Source organism: Epinephelus lanceolatus, chromosome 19 (assembly GCF_041903045.1).
Source record: "Epinephelus lanceolatus isolate andai-2023 chromosome 19, ASM4190304v1, whole genome shotgun sequence".
Taxonomy (NCBI): domain Eukaryota; kingdom Metazoa; phylum Chordata; class Actinopteri; order Perciformes; family Serranidae; genus Epinephelus; species Epinephelus lanceolatus.
Window position 1 is genome coordinate 22,127,902 of NC_135752.1, and position 13,322 is coordinate 22,141,223.

Sequence of the window (13,322 nt, forward strand, 5' to 3'; positions counted from 1 at the left end):
ACATTTGCCATTTACCTCTAAACACAAAGTACACCTGAAGCTGATGGGAATGCTACTGATTTTGTAGGTATATTATCAGGTGTAAACCTAAGTATTGAACAAAAGAACATTTGACCTGATGACAGCGCTAGATAACAAGTCAGGGGATCAAAGTTATTACAGCTCATTCTGAGGGGGTTATGAATGTCTAAACAATTTTTAGAGCAATATATCAATTGCTGGGAAATTTTACTTAAAACCACAAATGTGAACCTCATGTGCCAGAGGAAAAGTCAGGGAATCTCCAAAACCCCATGGAAATCATCCAGTAGTTATTTCAGTACTTGCCAAGAAGATGTGCCAACTGATCAAACCAACATTGCCATCCATAGTGCCAAGCCGCTGTCATGGCTAAAGGTATCTATTGGAAACAATGGGTTTAAATGGTTTTGTTCATTAAATGTTACTGAAGTTACTGAATATGAAAAACAATTATCAATCAGTGAATCAATCAATCAGCAAGTTAAGTCCCTACCAGTCAATATGTTAATAGAGAAACAGGCATCTTTGTCTCACCAGATAGATTTTTTTCCTGTAGTACAAATAAAGAGTGAGAAAACTTATTTGATTCAGAGTGTCTGAAAACAGATTTTTGTTTTGTTTTGTTTTTTTGTTCTATTTTTTAGTAATAGAACGATAAAAAGATTAAATTTCTGTCTCTTATAGTGTTTTCACATTTGGTCTTTTTTAGCCCTCGAAACGGACTCAAAACAGTGACTCAGCATTTTTTGTGTATATGTGAACACTCCAAGAGAACTCAGACCCCTCTGAAGCTAACTAAAATCAGACCACGTGGTACGAGTTCGGTTCGCTTCAAGTCCACAGTGCGGTTTGCTAAACCTGTGCCTTCTAAACACACAGTGCTGCAGGTTGGCTTTGCTCTTTGCCATTGTATTTAGCCCTCTAAATCACATGCTGTTGCACTGAGACGCCACGTTGAACTGTAACGCTTGCAAGGATGCAGGATGAGGAGTAGTTTGGTCCATGGAAGATACTGCACGTGTCCAGATGTGGAATGTAGAATACATCAAACGGCAACAGTCTACAGCACAGAAACACTAAGGTTATCCTCTAATTTTAAGTTCATCTGAGATTGAGGGGCTTCTTAACCCCACTGTGTCAAAGTAAAAACAAAACTGTGTCAATATATATTATATATGGGCTACGGTGTGAACAAAAAGAGGACTAAGACCCCATCAGAGGTGAAGTTGACCAGAAAGAGAACTGACAATGATAAATCCACGGAAGATAATGACCATCTCCAGATGTGGAATGTAGAATAAATCAAACAGCAACAGTCTACAGCACAGAAACACTGAGGTTCTCCTCAAATTTCAAGTTCATCTGTAAGCGAGGAGCTTCATAACCGCACTGCAGGGCCACGCTAAAGTAAAAACAAAACTATGTTTTTTGTCAATATAGGCTGTAATGTGAACAGAAAGAGGACTGAGGCCCCATCAGAGCTGAAGTTGACAAGAAAGAGAAGTGAGTCCTCTTTCAAATGAACTGACAATGTGAACACAAAAAGAGCTGACTCCCTTTTCTGTTGCTCCACTTTTTGGTGCACTTTCAGAGGACTGAGTTCAGGTTCATTTAAAAAGGACTATATGTGAAAACACCCTTAAACCTGGAGTATCTGTCTTCTTGTGTATGCTTTCAATACTGAAATAAAGAATCCTTGAATCAGTTTTTATTCAGTTAAATTTAAATGCAGAAAGAAGGGGTGAATGTGTTGACAAAAAACTACAAGCCAAGCCCTAAAATGAACCCCAAAGAGAAAGACAAAAAGGGATTTTCCAAAAAATGAGCAGCTTAGAAGTACAGGCTGCAATAAAGAGGTGAGGGGTCACAGCTGGAGTGCACTGAAGAGACTTGCCTAGAAGTGAAGTACCGAACATGGCAAGAAGTAATCAATTGCAAATGCTCCCAAGGGGATTTAAGGGTGTGAGTAATAATTTGCGGTCTGCATTGTTGTGTGAATCTTAGCTCAGGCAACTTTTGCTTGCAGATGTGTCAATAAAAACAGACTGCTATGTAGAATTAAGTACTTTATATTTAAATGTGGAGAAGATCAAGTATGAAGCCTGAAAAGAACAGCACATTTATTCCTGCTCTGTTCACTCTAATTTGCATTTAACCCTAAAATGACACTGCTTCATTTCCTAGGCTGCAGCCGATTGGAACAGTGGCTGATTCAGATATCTGAGATGCTATTGTATCCCTCCCTGTAATCATAAACTGTTTGCTGACACGAGATGAGCATTACTGGCAATTACATTTATGGTTACTTACCAGAACAGTTAATCCCTCATCACAAGACAGCAGTGCTGTGGACTTACTCTACAGATACTATACAGACTACCCTGGAGCGGTCTCAGCAGTTCTGTTCTTCACCTTATGTAGGTGGAAAATGCCCTTAAATATTTTTGCACATGCAAAAACATTTGGTACTTTTTCTACTCCTGCTGACTTTGGTGATCCCCTGACTTTTGATAGAGTGCAACCAGTCAGTTGATATTTGTGGTTTGGAGTGGAACGTCCTGCCAGTGACTTTGATGAGCCCAATTTTTCATCTAATGACATCATTAGGAGTCAAAATGGTCATTTTTCCAATACTTTGGGTTATAACCAAATAGTTGCAACACTAATGAGATTTCCATTGGCCTCAGCTGTACTGTGTTAAGTCCTAACTTGCAGTCTTAATATATTAGTTTCTTAGTTTAGCATGCTAACATGTTCAACTAACATTGTGAATATAGTAATTATTACACCTTCTTAGCATCAGTATGTTAGCACTGACACTATGTTAGCTTGCTGATGTTAGCATTTAGCTCAGAGTCTAAATGTACCTAAGTGCAGTCTCACAGAGCCACCCGCATGACAAGTCTTGCTTTTCAGCTTAGCCACTGAGCTTTATGGTCCTATTATATCCCTCATCTCTCAGTTGAGTTTATCATATCTCACGTAAATTCACATTCTCTTCTATATTAATGGTATTTTCAGTATGGTTTGACTACCATTTTTGAACATTCTGATCATTTCGTTTTAATTAAACTTTAATTTGTTATAATATTTGTATCCTTATATAGCGCACAGTTTTCTTTTTCTTTTGCTGGAGCATGAGTTAAATTTCCAAAAAGGGATCAAATGCTATTAACTGCCCTCATAGATTCTGATTAGCTTAGCAATGCCAGACCAATTCACAATACAAATTAATCTGGAATCTCTTAGTTCACTTTTAATTTCCAAGGGGTGTTATCAAGCTGTAGACCAAAATGTCTCAGGCTGCAATTGGATAGCTCTACATCCAATCAAAGCAATGAAACGTGATGTAGCACTGAGCAACAGACAAATGTAAAGCCCCGTTTCCATCAAACACTTTCAGTAGGGTACCTTTGACAAAAAGTAACCCTTCAGACATGGTACCTAGATCCTAGTGTTTCCACTTCAAATTGTGGTCTTAAATGTGGGCAGGGTTGTTGACACTCACTGCTCTGCCCAGCACTCACAGTATTTCCAAATTACTGGTGACACAGAGGGAAGTCTGCGTCTCGTTAATCGCCCACAGAACAGGGCTGCATGCCGACATTTTCAGAACAAAATAAAACAGGCTGCAGTGAGAGTCTAAACAGACTACAGCATGTCGAAATGGGCTGTGACAGTGTAGCATCAATATGTATGTGAACAAGTGTTGCTGGTTTTGCCATCAGAATTCTAAAATAGTACTTCGCAGAAAGTTCCACATCAGCTGCAGCCATCTTGGCTGTTTTAAAAAATGTCTTAATGGCGCTCCTCTTCATTAAACCAGGTTTATGCTTATGATGCATGGGCCAAAAATGATGTAATTTTGTATTTTGCATGAAGCACAAAGGCTCTGCAAGTTGTGACTCATTTTATAGAACCCCCTTGCAGATTTGTCTGCATCCCAGGCTGGGGTTTGATTACAGTCTTTGAAATCTAATTTTCCTGTGATGCATTGTATTGTAAGAATATGGGAATGTAAAGACAAAATGTGGGTAGACTAGTCCTACTGTTTTCAAGTCAGATACTGAATAGATTCACTCCACTGCACTGCTTGTCTGCTTTTGATTACAGGCTTTCTGGCAAGCCATTGAAGTGAGTTAAGCAGATGTTATGCGACGTTATTTTTCAATATTTCAAAGGTTTTGCCTCGATTCAGTCAGACATGTCAATTTTCCGATCCCAAACATTCTGTGTGTGTGTCACGGTTGAAAGGGCTTATAGATGCTGAAGAAAAAATAATAACCTTTTTAGAATAATCAAATAACTCATAAATTTCATAACTTCCTTCCATCCCTTCCCATATGTCATTCTCCTGTACAGTCGTAACAGTAAACAAAGTGTACTTTTTTTAATCTATGCTCTAAACTACAAAAATGTCCCCTAGTGACATGCCCAGAACAGTGAAACGCTCTCCTCTGGTGTAGCACAGCCAAATAAGGGTGGTAGTATCAGCTGGTGAGAGTCAAAAACGATAAAGAGGAAGTGCAACAGCATGTACATACCCACATAACATAAACAAACTGCACAGACATTACTGGGAGATAAACAATAAAGTTAATAAACAATATACTGTAGACAATACTAAACCAAAAGCTCCAAGCAATAAACAGACTTAGTGCTTCTTAGGTAAACTTAAAAGATTTCATGAAATCATTGCTATACATGTTTAGATCATTGAGACCTAATGAGATATGCCCTGTAATGTAATTTGGTTTGTTCTGGGCAAAAAAAGGGGCTCAGGATTAAACATATTTCAATAGAGTACCTTAAGCTAACTGCAATTTTCATTGGGTGGGTTCTGCAACAACCAAACATTATCCTTGTTTTTCTGAATTTGTATATTAGTTATTGACCTCTAGTGCATTCAGCATCCAGGGATTTTCCAGAGATTATCCAGATGTGACCCTGATGAATGCTTTAAATCGAAACATGTTGGTTTGCAAACAAGTTTTTTTTGGGTTTTTTTAACAAGACAAGTTTTAGCCCCTTTAGGATTCTTTCCCTTCTCCATGCACCTTACAAGTAGGTGAAATTATGCCAGAAAACCCCACCTTGTCTTCACAGTATCCACAAATTTGTCATCACAGTGGCTGGAGACCTGTGTTAAGACCCAGTTACTGTTTCCATTAAAATTACATCATGCAGTGCAATGGGGTAACATGTTCTTTGTTGGTGATGACATAACAAATAGGATACAAAAGCCAAGAACAGTAAACAACCGCTACCAATATATCATTTCTGAGGTAACTGTAAACTGGGTGTTTAAACACTGGGAATTCAAACAATGGTCTTATTTCAGGTTTTTATTCCAACTACACATCTGGGATCAACACAGAGAAAGGCACAGTTAGTGAAATCAGCTGCCGTGCTATTTAGTTTGTAAGTTAAGCTTTATTTACTCAAGAAATCTTATTGAGATCTAGATCTCTTTTGCAAGAGAGCCCCGAGAACAAAAACATATAAACAAGATTACAACAGGAAAATGCATTCACTGACAACAGTATTTGCAATACTTGCAGCGTTTGTGCTCTTGTGAAATGCATACATTTTGTCTTTTTTGGAATTAAGAACAAGATTTAAATCAAACAGAGAGATCTGGAGGTCATCTACAGCAGACTGTGTTCTGGAGAATACCTGGTTTGCAGTGGGGCTGATGGTATACAAGATGGTATCATCAGCATAAACATGGGCATTACAGTGCTGGGTTGGAATATAAATATTATTTGGCTAGCTTATAACTTTATCTGATAGTACCAAAACAGTAATGCTTTGGCTGTTGCCATGTTCTCAGTGTCTGTTGCTGCCAGCAGCTGTACACTCTGACTGACCCTGAGCCAGTCAAATAGGGGTGGAAAAAAAGGGCTTTGCATCAAATAGGTTTCTGATTGGCTGTTTGTAGATACAACAAATAGTACTTTTCTACGGAAGACGAGAACGGCCATGTATTTATTTATTTTTTGTGCACTGTTATCTCGTGATAACGACTTATTATTTCGTTATCTCGATATAACAAAGATTGTTTTCTTGTGATAACGAATTAATTATCTCGTTATCTCGATATAACAAAGATTGTTTTCCCGTGATAATTGTCAAGTCTGCTGATTGCACACTGCTTAATGTGATCGTCCTGATTTCAGCCTACAAGAGCTGCTGCGGTCCTGCTAGATGCCTCCTACTGCTGCTGTTATCATTAGTCACACTTCTACTGTTATTATACACATAGGATTATTGTCACGTACTGTATATTTCCAAATAGTCGCCCAGTGGTAAATAGCTGCCAGGCACCTAATAGCCGCCGGGGGTTTGACCCCATTTTGCATATTAAACGCCGGGGCGATTAAACGCTGGGGCAATTATTTCCTCATTCATTGCCTCAAGGAGGGACAGCCCTGCAGGGAGGGAGAGAGCAGCTCGCAAGGGCTGCTCTCTCCCTCCCTGCAGGGCTTCACAATTTACCATTCGCTTACCGTTAACTATAAATTTAATACTGTTTAAAAGTCATTTTACTTTCACATCCTTGTATTTATCATGTTTATCTGTACTGTAGGGTTATATGGGGGCAGCAGCATTGAGGGTAGGCCCTTTGACAATATCCCAGAATATCTCTTTCTCACAGCCTAATGTTGGCAGGCATGGTAGAGTCAGAACTGTTCTTTGTTTTTGTTAGTGATGTCCGTTTGATTTGGCTAGATCATGGCTATGGAACATCAAATCATTCTCATGCATGATGTCAAAACAAAAATACAAGGAACAGTTTGTAATCATTGGCTTCACCAAAGTCATGTGATATGCAGAAGAGAGGTGTTTTATGTGGCGAGGTGCTAAGTAAGACTGAGAGCTTAAAAGTGAACAAATTGGACTGACCAAAAACAATGTCGGAACAAGTCAAAATATTTTTTCCGGTGCAAAGAAGACACTTTGACCAGTGTTTGGACAGCAGAAAAGTAACTCAGTCATGTGTTTGTGTAGCGTCTGAATAGTTTGTTTCACATGTCTGTTAGTTGGTGACTGGTGTGTTGCTAGCTGGCTACGATTACTAGTCAGTGTTAGCCGCCATTGCCGATGTTATATTGCTAGCTGTGATTGATATTCCAACGTTCCCTCCCCCCAACTTGCGGGCTTGTAGAAGTGTTTTATTCAACATTGTTTTGATTGTGGAGGAGTCAATGAAGTCTTTGTAACATGTGTATTAGTAAACTGATTAAGTGTGTCAGTTTCCATGACGAACAAATTCTAATAATGATGAATTACAAATGGTGGGAAAATGTAATGTACATTTTAACTGTAGCGGTCATTTAAAGTCCAGTTCAGATGAGTGATTTACGACAAGACGAAACCGTTCTAGAATACTGCAGAGAAAAGTTGCAGCGGTGTGAACTGGTCAGTCTGAGCTCGACTCAATCTGGCTGATGGTGTCACCTGCAACTCCACTGGTCAAATCACTGGCGGCTGGTTTTAGAACGTAAAACACGTTTTCAACAACCAATTGGCTTGGAGTGAAGTTCACTGGTCAAGTCAAAATGACCACACATGGCATCTTTTCATCCTCATGGTGTGCCATATATGACCACATTCTCTCTGACTTATTAATTGGCGCTGGTTATTTATATTGTGTTGTATTGATTATGAATACTGTCCCTCTAATGCTTTTTTTGTTTCTGTTTTCCACTGTTTCATCACTACTACAAATGCAGCTGTAGCCAGTATCTCACTATCACTATCCTCATTCGTAGTTTAAGAAGCTACAAATTATATTCAGCCACAAAATAAGGCCGAAAAGCTAAAAATCAGAACAAAAGCACAGAGAGTTGTTGCATAGAGATGATACACCATCACTGGCAGCTTTTTAGAACGTTGCAGAATGGCGTTTGTTTTAACTCGCCTTATCACCAGTCTTTGATCTGAACTGGGCTTAGTATTAGACAAAGTATTTACTGTAACTCCACGTAAAGAGGGAGAACATTATTGATATTACATGCTGATGTTGGAGACCTTTTGATATATGCAAGAGAAACATCAGTGCATGCTTAAGAACACAGGAAAACACTGCTCTCTAACTTTCTGCCAGTGTTTTCACACACCCAAAATGTTTATCATGTAGCAGACAGGCAGAGTTAGACCAGTTCCTTGCTGTGTCTTATCTGGGCCTTGGTGCTGGTTGAGGTCGGAGCTATCAGCTCGGACACATTTTTCCTTTAATGGCTGCTCTGCATCAATGCAGGCCGATCATGCCACCATTTTAATTGGCCCCTGGACATTTTGCACTTACCAACCAACTGTGGGACTTCCTTTCAAGTTCCAAGAAAGCAATGGCCTACTTTATCAGTTTGAAAGTATTGTTTGCAAATTCATTAACTGGATTAAGGAAATATCCACAACTTTACCTATGGAGAAGATTACTTACATCATAAAGGGGAAACTATCACTATTTCAAAACATTTGGGGTCCTTTTATGGAATATATGGAGAGTGTGGATTTAAGTAATGTGGGGAATGAAGCGGACGAGGCGTAGTTTTCGGTAGTCCTTTGCAGTGTCCTAAAATAATTTCTTTTCTTTTGATACTTGATTTCTTTATTCTGTGTGAATTGTACATCTGAGTTTGTATTTTTGAACCATGCACAATAGTGAAATAATTTGGGCTAACTCTTGATAATATAGAGAAACCTTTGTTGTTCTGGTTGTTGTTGTTTTTTTATACTTGTACTTTCATCTAAGTGTTGCTCTATGTTATCTCATAACCTGACTTGCAAAGAAGGACGATTTGAATGCTGGACAATAATTTAGCTGCTCCTGACGTCCCCTTTGATGTGAGAGCACTCTTATCTCTGTATATTTATGTACTTTGGAAGCATTTTGAAAAATCAATAAAGATAATGTTGGGGAATAAAAAAAGAAAGTATTGTTTGCTGCAATTTTAGTGCTCCCCAGCCGGTCCTTGCCAAGGCTAAAACTTTTCCAACTAGAAAACAGAGCTCACTGACAGACTTCTTCTGTTTGGCTGCAGATTGGTGTTTTGTTCCTTCAATCCCCCCTAAAACCCCCACACATTTTCTTAGTTATGTCGATGCAATGCTTTCATTTTTTTCACAGGAGAATTGTGAAAAATTAATTTTGGCTTTATAGTTATATTTATGTTATTACTGGAGCCATATTCCTACTATGATAAGTTGAAAAATATTTGCTGTTAAAAAGGCCTGTCAAAACAATAGATTAACTACCCTTGAATAAATATTAGTACATTTGCACTGAGCATTTATATTAGAAATAACCAACACTCAGAGAAAACTCCACCCAAGTTATGCAAGGCAGATTTAAGGCTGGAGCAACAGGGTGGTCCACGCACTGTCCATCTACTCAGTGTTCCCAATCCACAGCAGCACTGCTCTGTCCTGTAGCACAGATTTATTGAACAGGCGCAGCACACCACCCACTTATCACTCTCATTTGTTGAGGCAATATGAGGCAGGATGTGTACAAACAATAACTGACGCCAAACACAACCACATTATGAGTTAGCTTCAAATGGCCCAACACCACAAAAGCATCATAAAAGCAACAATGAAGCCAATTCAAACAGGGATAAAAGTCCTTGATTACCAAATTCCACTGAAACCTTAAGATAACACAGTTGTTCTCCCCTGCACAACCTTCAGGAAATGTTTATTGCAAGAGAAGAATGGCTATGAACCAACAACAAATCCAGATGTCCCATGCATAAATGGATGGGCTATTTTATGAAGAGCCTTCAGAACTATTTCTTCCCTCTTCCTTCCTACTGTACGTCAGGAAATGGGCATCATCTATGGCTTACTGTAAAGCAAGGATAATCCTAAAACTGAAACGATTATTAAATTGACAGAAAGTTAATCTGCAACAATTCTGACTTCATGTTTAAGACATTTTACATAGAAATGCAAAACATCTCTGGTTCCAGCCTCTCAAATGTAAACACTTACTAGTTTCTCTTAGTCTTCTGATAGTAAAATGAACACCTTTGGATTGTAGACTTGGAATTTACATTTTATATTTCAAATGATTCATCCAAAAAGTAATAATCTATAATACAGTGCCTATAAAAATATTAATGAGAGGGTTGCTAATAAAGAAGGCTACCGCGATAACTCTAAAGCAGCTACAGGTTTCTACTGCCAGGGTCACCTGGGTGCTTCACCGGTCACAGCTTTATGACAGAGTGGGAGAGGGAAAGAAAGGTTTAATGGTCTGATAAAACCAGCATCAAGCTTTTTGACTATAACACTAACCAGTTTGTTTAGAGTTGGTGAAGCCCCACACATTAACATAACCCATCTTTCCAAACAGGAAGCCTGGTGCTGGTAGCATTGTGCTTTGGGCAAAATCTGCTTTCCAGATGTACAAAGCTAACACAGACAAGCACACAGACACAAAGCTATAACTGCTATCAAAGGCTACCCCAATAACTAGAAGGAGAGAATACTCGGTTACGTGTCTAAAATGCGCAATGACTTCTTCAGTAAGGTGAAGCAACAGAACAAGTACCAATATGGCTTGACACAGGCCCACACCATCAGTAGCTTTCAACCAAGCCTGAGCTCTCTCGGGGAAAACCCCTCAAAATACACCAAATACACAGATTCAGGGTTTTTTTTTTTTTTCTTTTTTTTTTTCTTTTTTTACAAGTCTGAGCAGCATGTGTGAACAACACGCAACTTTTCTGGGGAAGAGAAAAATCCCATGTTGCAGGCCATCACTGAAGCAGTCTATAGCACCTATGGATTGCCTCAGGAGGAGGGGGCTGTACTTCTATGTGTCAAGCAGAATTTGTCTAAATTATTGATGATGGACTGATCAGAGATTTCAGATGGCAGATGGTGCTGTTTGCATTATGTTTCACCACCAATCATAGCCTGCAGAGTTTTTCATGCAACTATTCTTGCTCTTAAATCTAGTTGTAGACATTTGTGTGTCAACTCCACCAGGGGCCATATTCACAAACATTCTGACATTCTCTCCATACTCTTGGAGAGCTCTTAACTTAGCCTGAAAACATCTAGGCTAACTAGGCATCTAACATCGAGCCCTAGATTCGGAGTGATTTAGGAAAATTCTCAGAGCAACTCTGAGCAAGGAAAGGATAGACACTTTTACCTGAGTGATAAGGCTGCCCTCTTATAGTCGACCAAAGGTAAGTCGACCACAAAGGTCCTTAGTCAGCAAGATTTCATTGGTCGCTTAATCGCAGAAACTCTACTAGAAGCTACGAAATAAATCAAAACCTATATGAGTGGACCATGTGGGAATTTAATTTGAAAGGACAGACACAGGAGGTGGCCATGCTCAGCAGTCAGACAGAAGTCACGTTAATTTCCAGGGCTGGTACCTGCGGTTATTCCACAGGCTAGTTAATAACATGTCGGGCAGGAAATCCAAAGTGTGGGATCATTTTGAGAAGGTGAAGGATGAACCCAAAGTGATATGTAAACTCATCTTCATTGGTCGACTACAAACATGACGTATCATCTGAAACATGGAAGTAGCTACATGCCCATTAGCCACTTAGCACAATCATTACTGCTTTGGCGACAGCGTCATTAACAGGCGGCTCGCTCAGTGTGTGACGTGCACTTGTAGATAAATTATAGGCCTATATTAATGAAGGTTCTTTAGTACGGTTTTGTATTTCTCTGTAATGTAGCACAGTGTTAACATTGTTACTGATACTATTCTTTCTCACACCTTGAACTCAAACCAGTGTGTTGCGCCACCCAAAATATATCATTTAATAATTAAATTAATATCATAAACATGCGGATGACTAGTGGACTAATGGCCCTAAATGACAAGTATTGGTCAACTAGGAAAATTCTTAGCCAGGGGAGTCCTACCTAGTGAGGAGGTGTGGTTGCCCCTGTTACTAGGTACAATGCATTCTATAACAGATGTGATTGGTTGCCTTTTTGTGAGCCTGCAGGGTGTGAACACCAAGTGGAAATGAACAGGACTGCATTAGAATATGAGACTGTGACAGTAGTTGTCACTGTGATCAATCTGCTGATGGATGGTAGTTATAGACACAAGTCATCACCGCTGCGCTGGTGCATTTTTTCTCAGTTGCCACATATCTTAGCGTTGATGTGATCACTTTCATTTCTAGTGTTATAGTGTTGTTGTGTTGGGCGGAGATGTGAACACATCTTTAATGAGATCAACCACAAACATTTACCCTGCACCATCGGATCTGTAGCATTTCATTAACTCACTGTCATTCTGTGTTTGGAATAGACTTGCACCGATTTATCGGCAGTGCTCGGAATCGGGCCGGTTTTCACATGATCGGCTGTGACCTGCGACCGGCCGGTCAGGCTAAAATATGCCGATTTAAAACGCCGGTCAAATTCCCGGCGCGCCCCATGATTGACATCGTGTAACACAGCAGCGCACACACACACGCACACGGCTTGGGCGACGTGAGGAAGTGAAACACGGGCGACTTCTCACCTTAATCATTAACGCACACACATCAAAAGAGAGAAGGAGAAAGTTGTTAATTGTCCATGTTAAACTGAACTGTGTAGCTCTCACTGCTGCTGCTGAGGCACGTGTCCGTGTGCTGAGGACCTGTGTGAATTTTCCACAGGAGATATTTTTAATTTTTTGTCTATTCATGAAATTACCCACAAATGTTATACACCAAGAATTATTATTTTATTAATCTATGTTTTTATTTATGTATGCCTTTTTTACTTATTTATTTTAATACTGTACCTGAAGTTATATTTGAACAAAAAGAACGTGTTTCTTAACCTGTGTCACTGTTTATTTGTTTGTTTGAGATGATTATTGAAAAGCTGGTTCTATCTTGGTTAAAATGTTCTAATAAAGAAAAGATAGAAAATACTGCAATATCATGTGTGCTGTAAAGTGGTTTGAAAAAAAATGAAATCGGCCAAAATCGGAATCGGCCATCCATCGGCCCAAAAAATTGTAATCGGTGCAAGTCTAGTTTGGAGAATATCTCTCTTTCTGTACCTCTTGGTCCACAATTTTCTTCTCTGTTTAAGAAACTTTGAAGCCTCTTTTAAGTCCTCATTCCTACCTCTAACAGTTTTTCCATCATAGGAGCTCTTGTATTTTGTGAATACCTTTTATCTTTACCAGGATTTAGTCTTAACTGCAGTAAATTCTCAGAAAACATCATTATTCTTCTGCTTTGTGACTACGTACGAAAGGTTTAAGTCTGAGTCATGTTTTAACCAGTAACTGCACACACCCATCTTTT

General features: G+C 39.2%; 1 protein-coding gene across 1 annotated transcript in view; it reads left to right on the forward strand.

Moving 5' to 3' along the window:
* The window catches only part of LOC117269942 (zinc finger and BTB domain-containing protein 6-like), a 35,899-nt gene that overhangs the window by 390 nt on the left and 22,187 nt on the right, over nucleotides 1-13,322 (forward strand). The gene's annotated exons all lie outside the window — the stretch shown is intronic.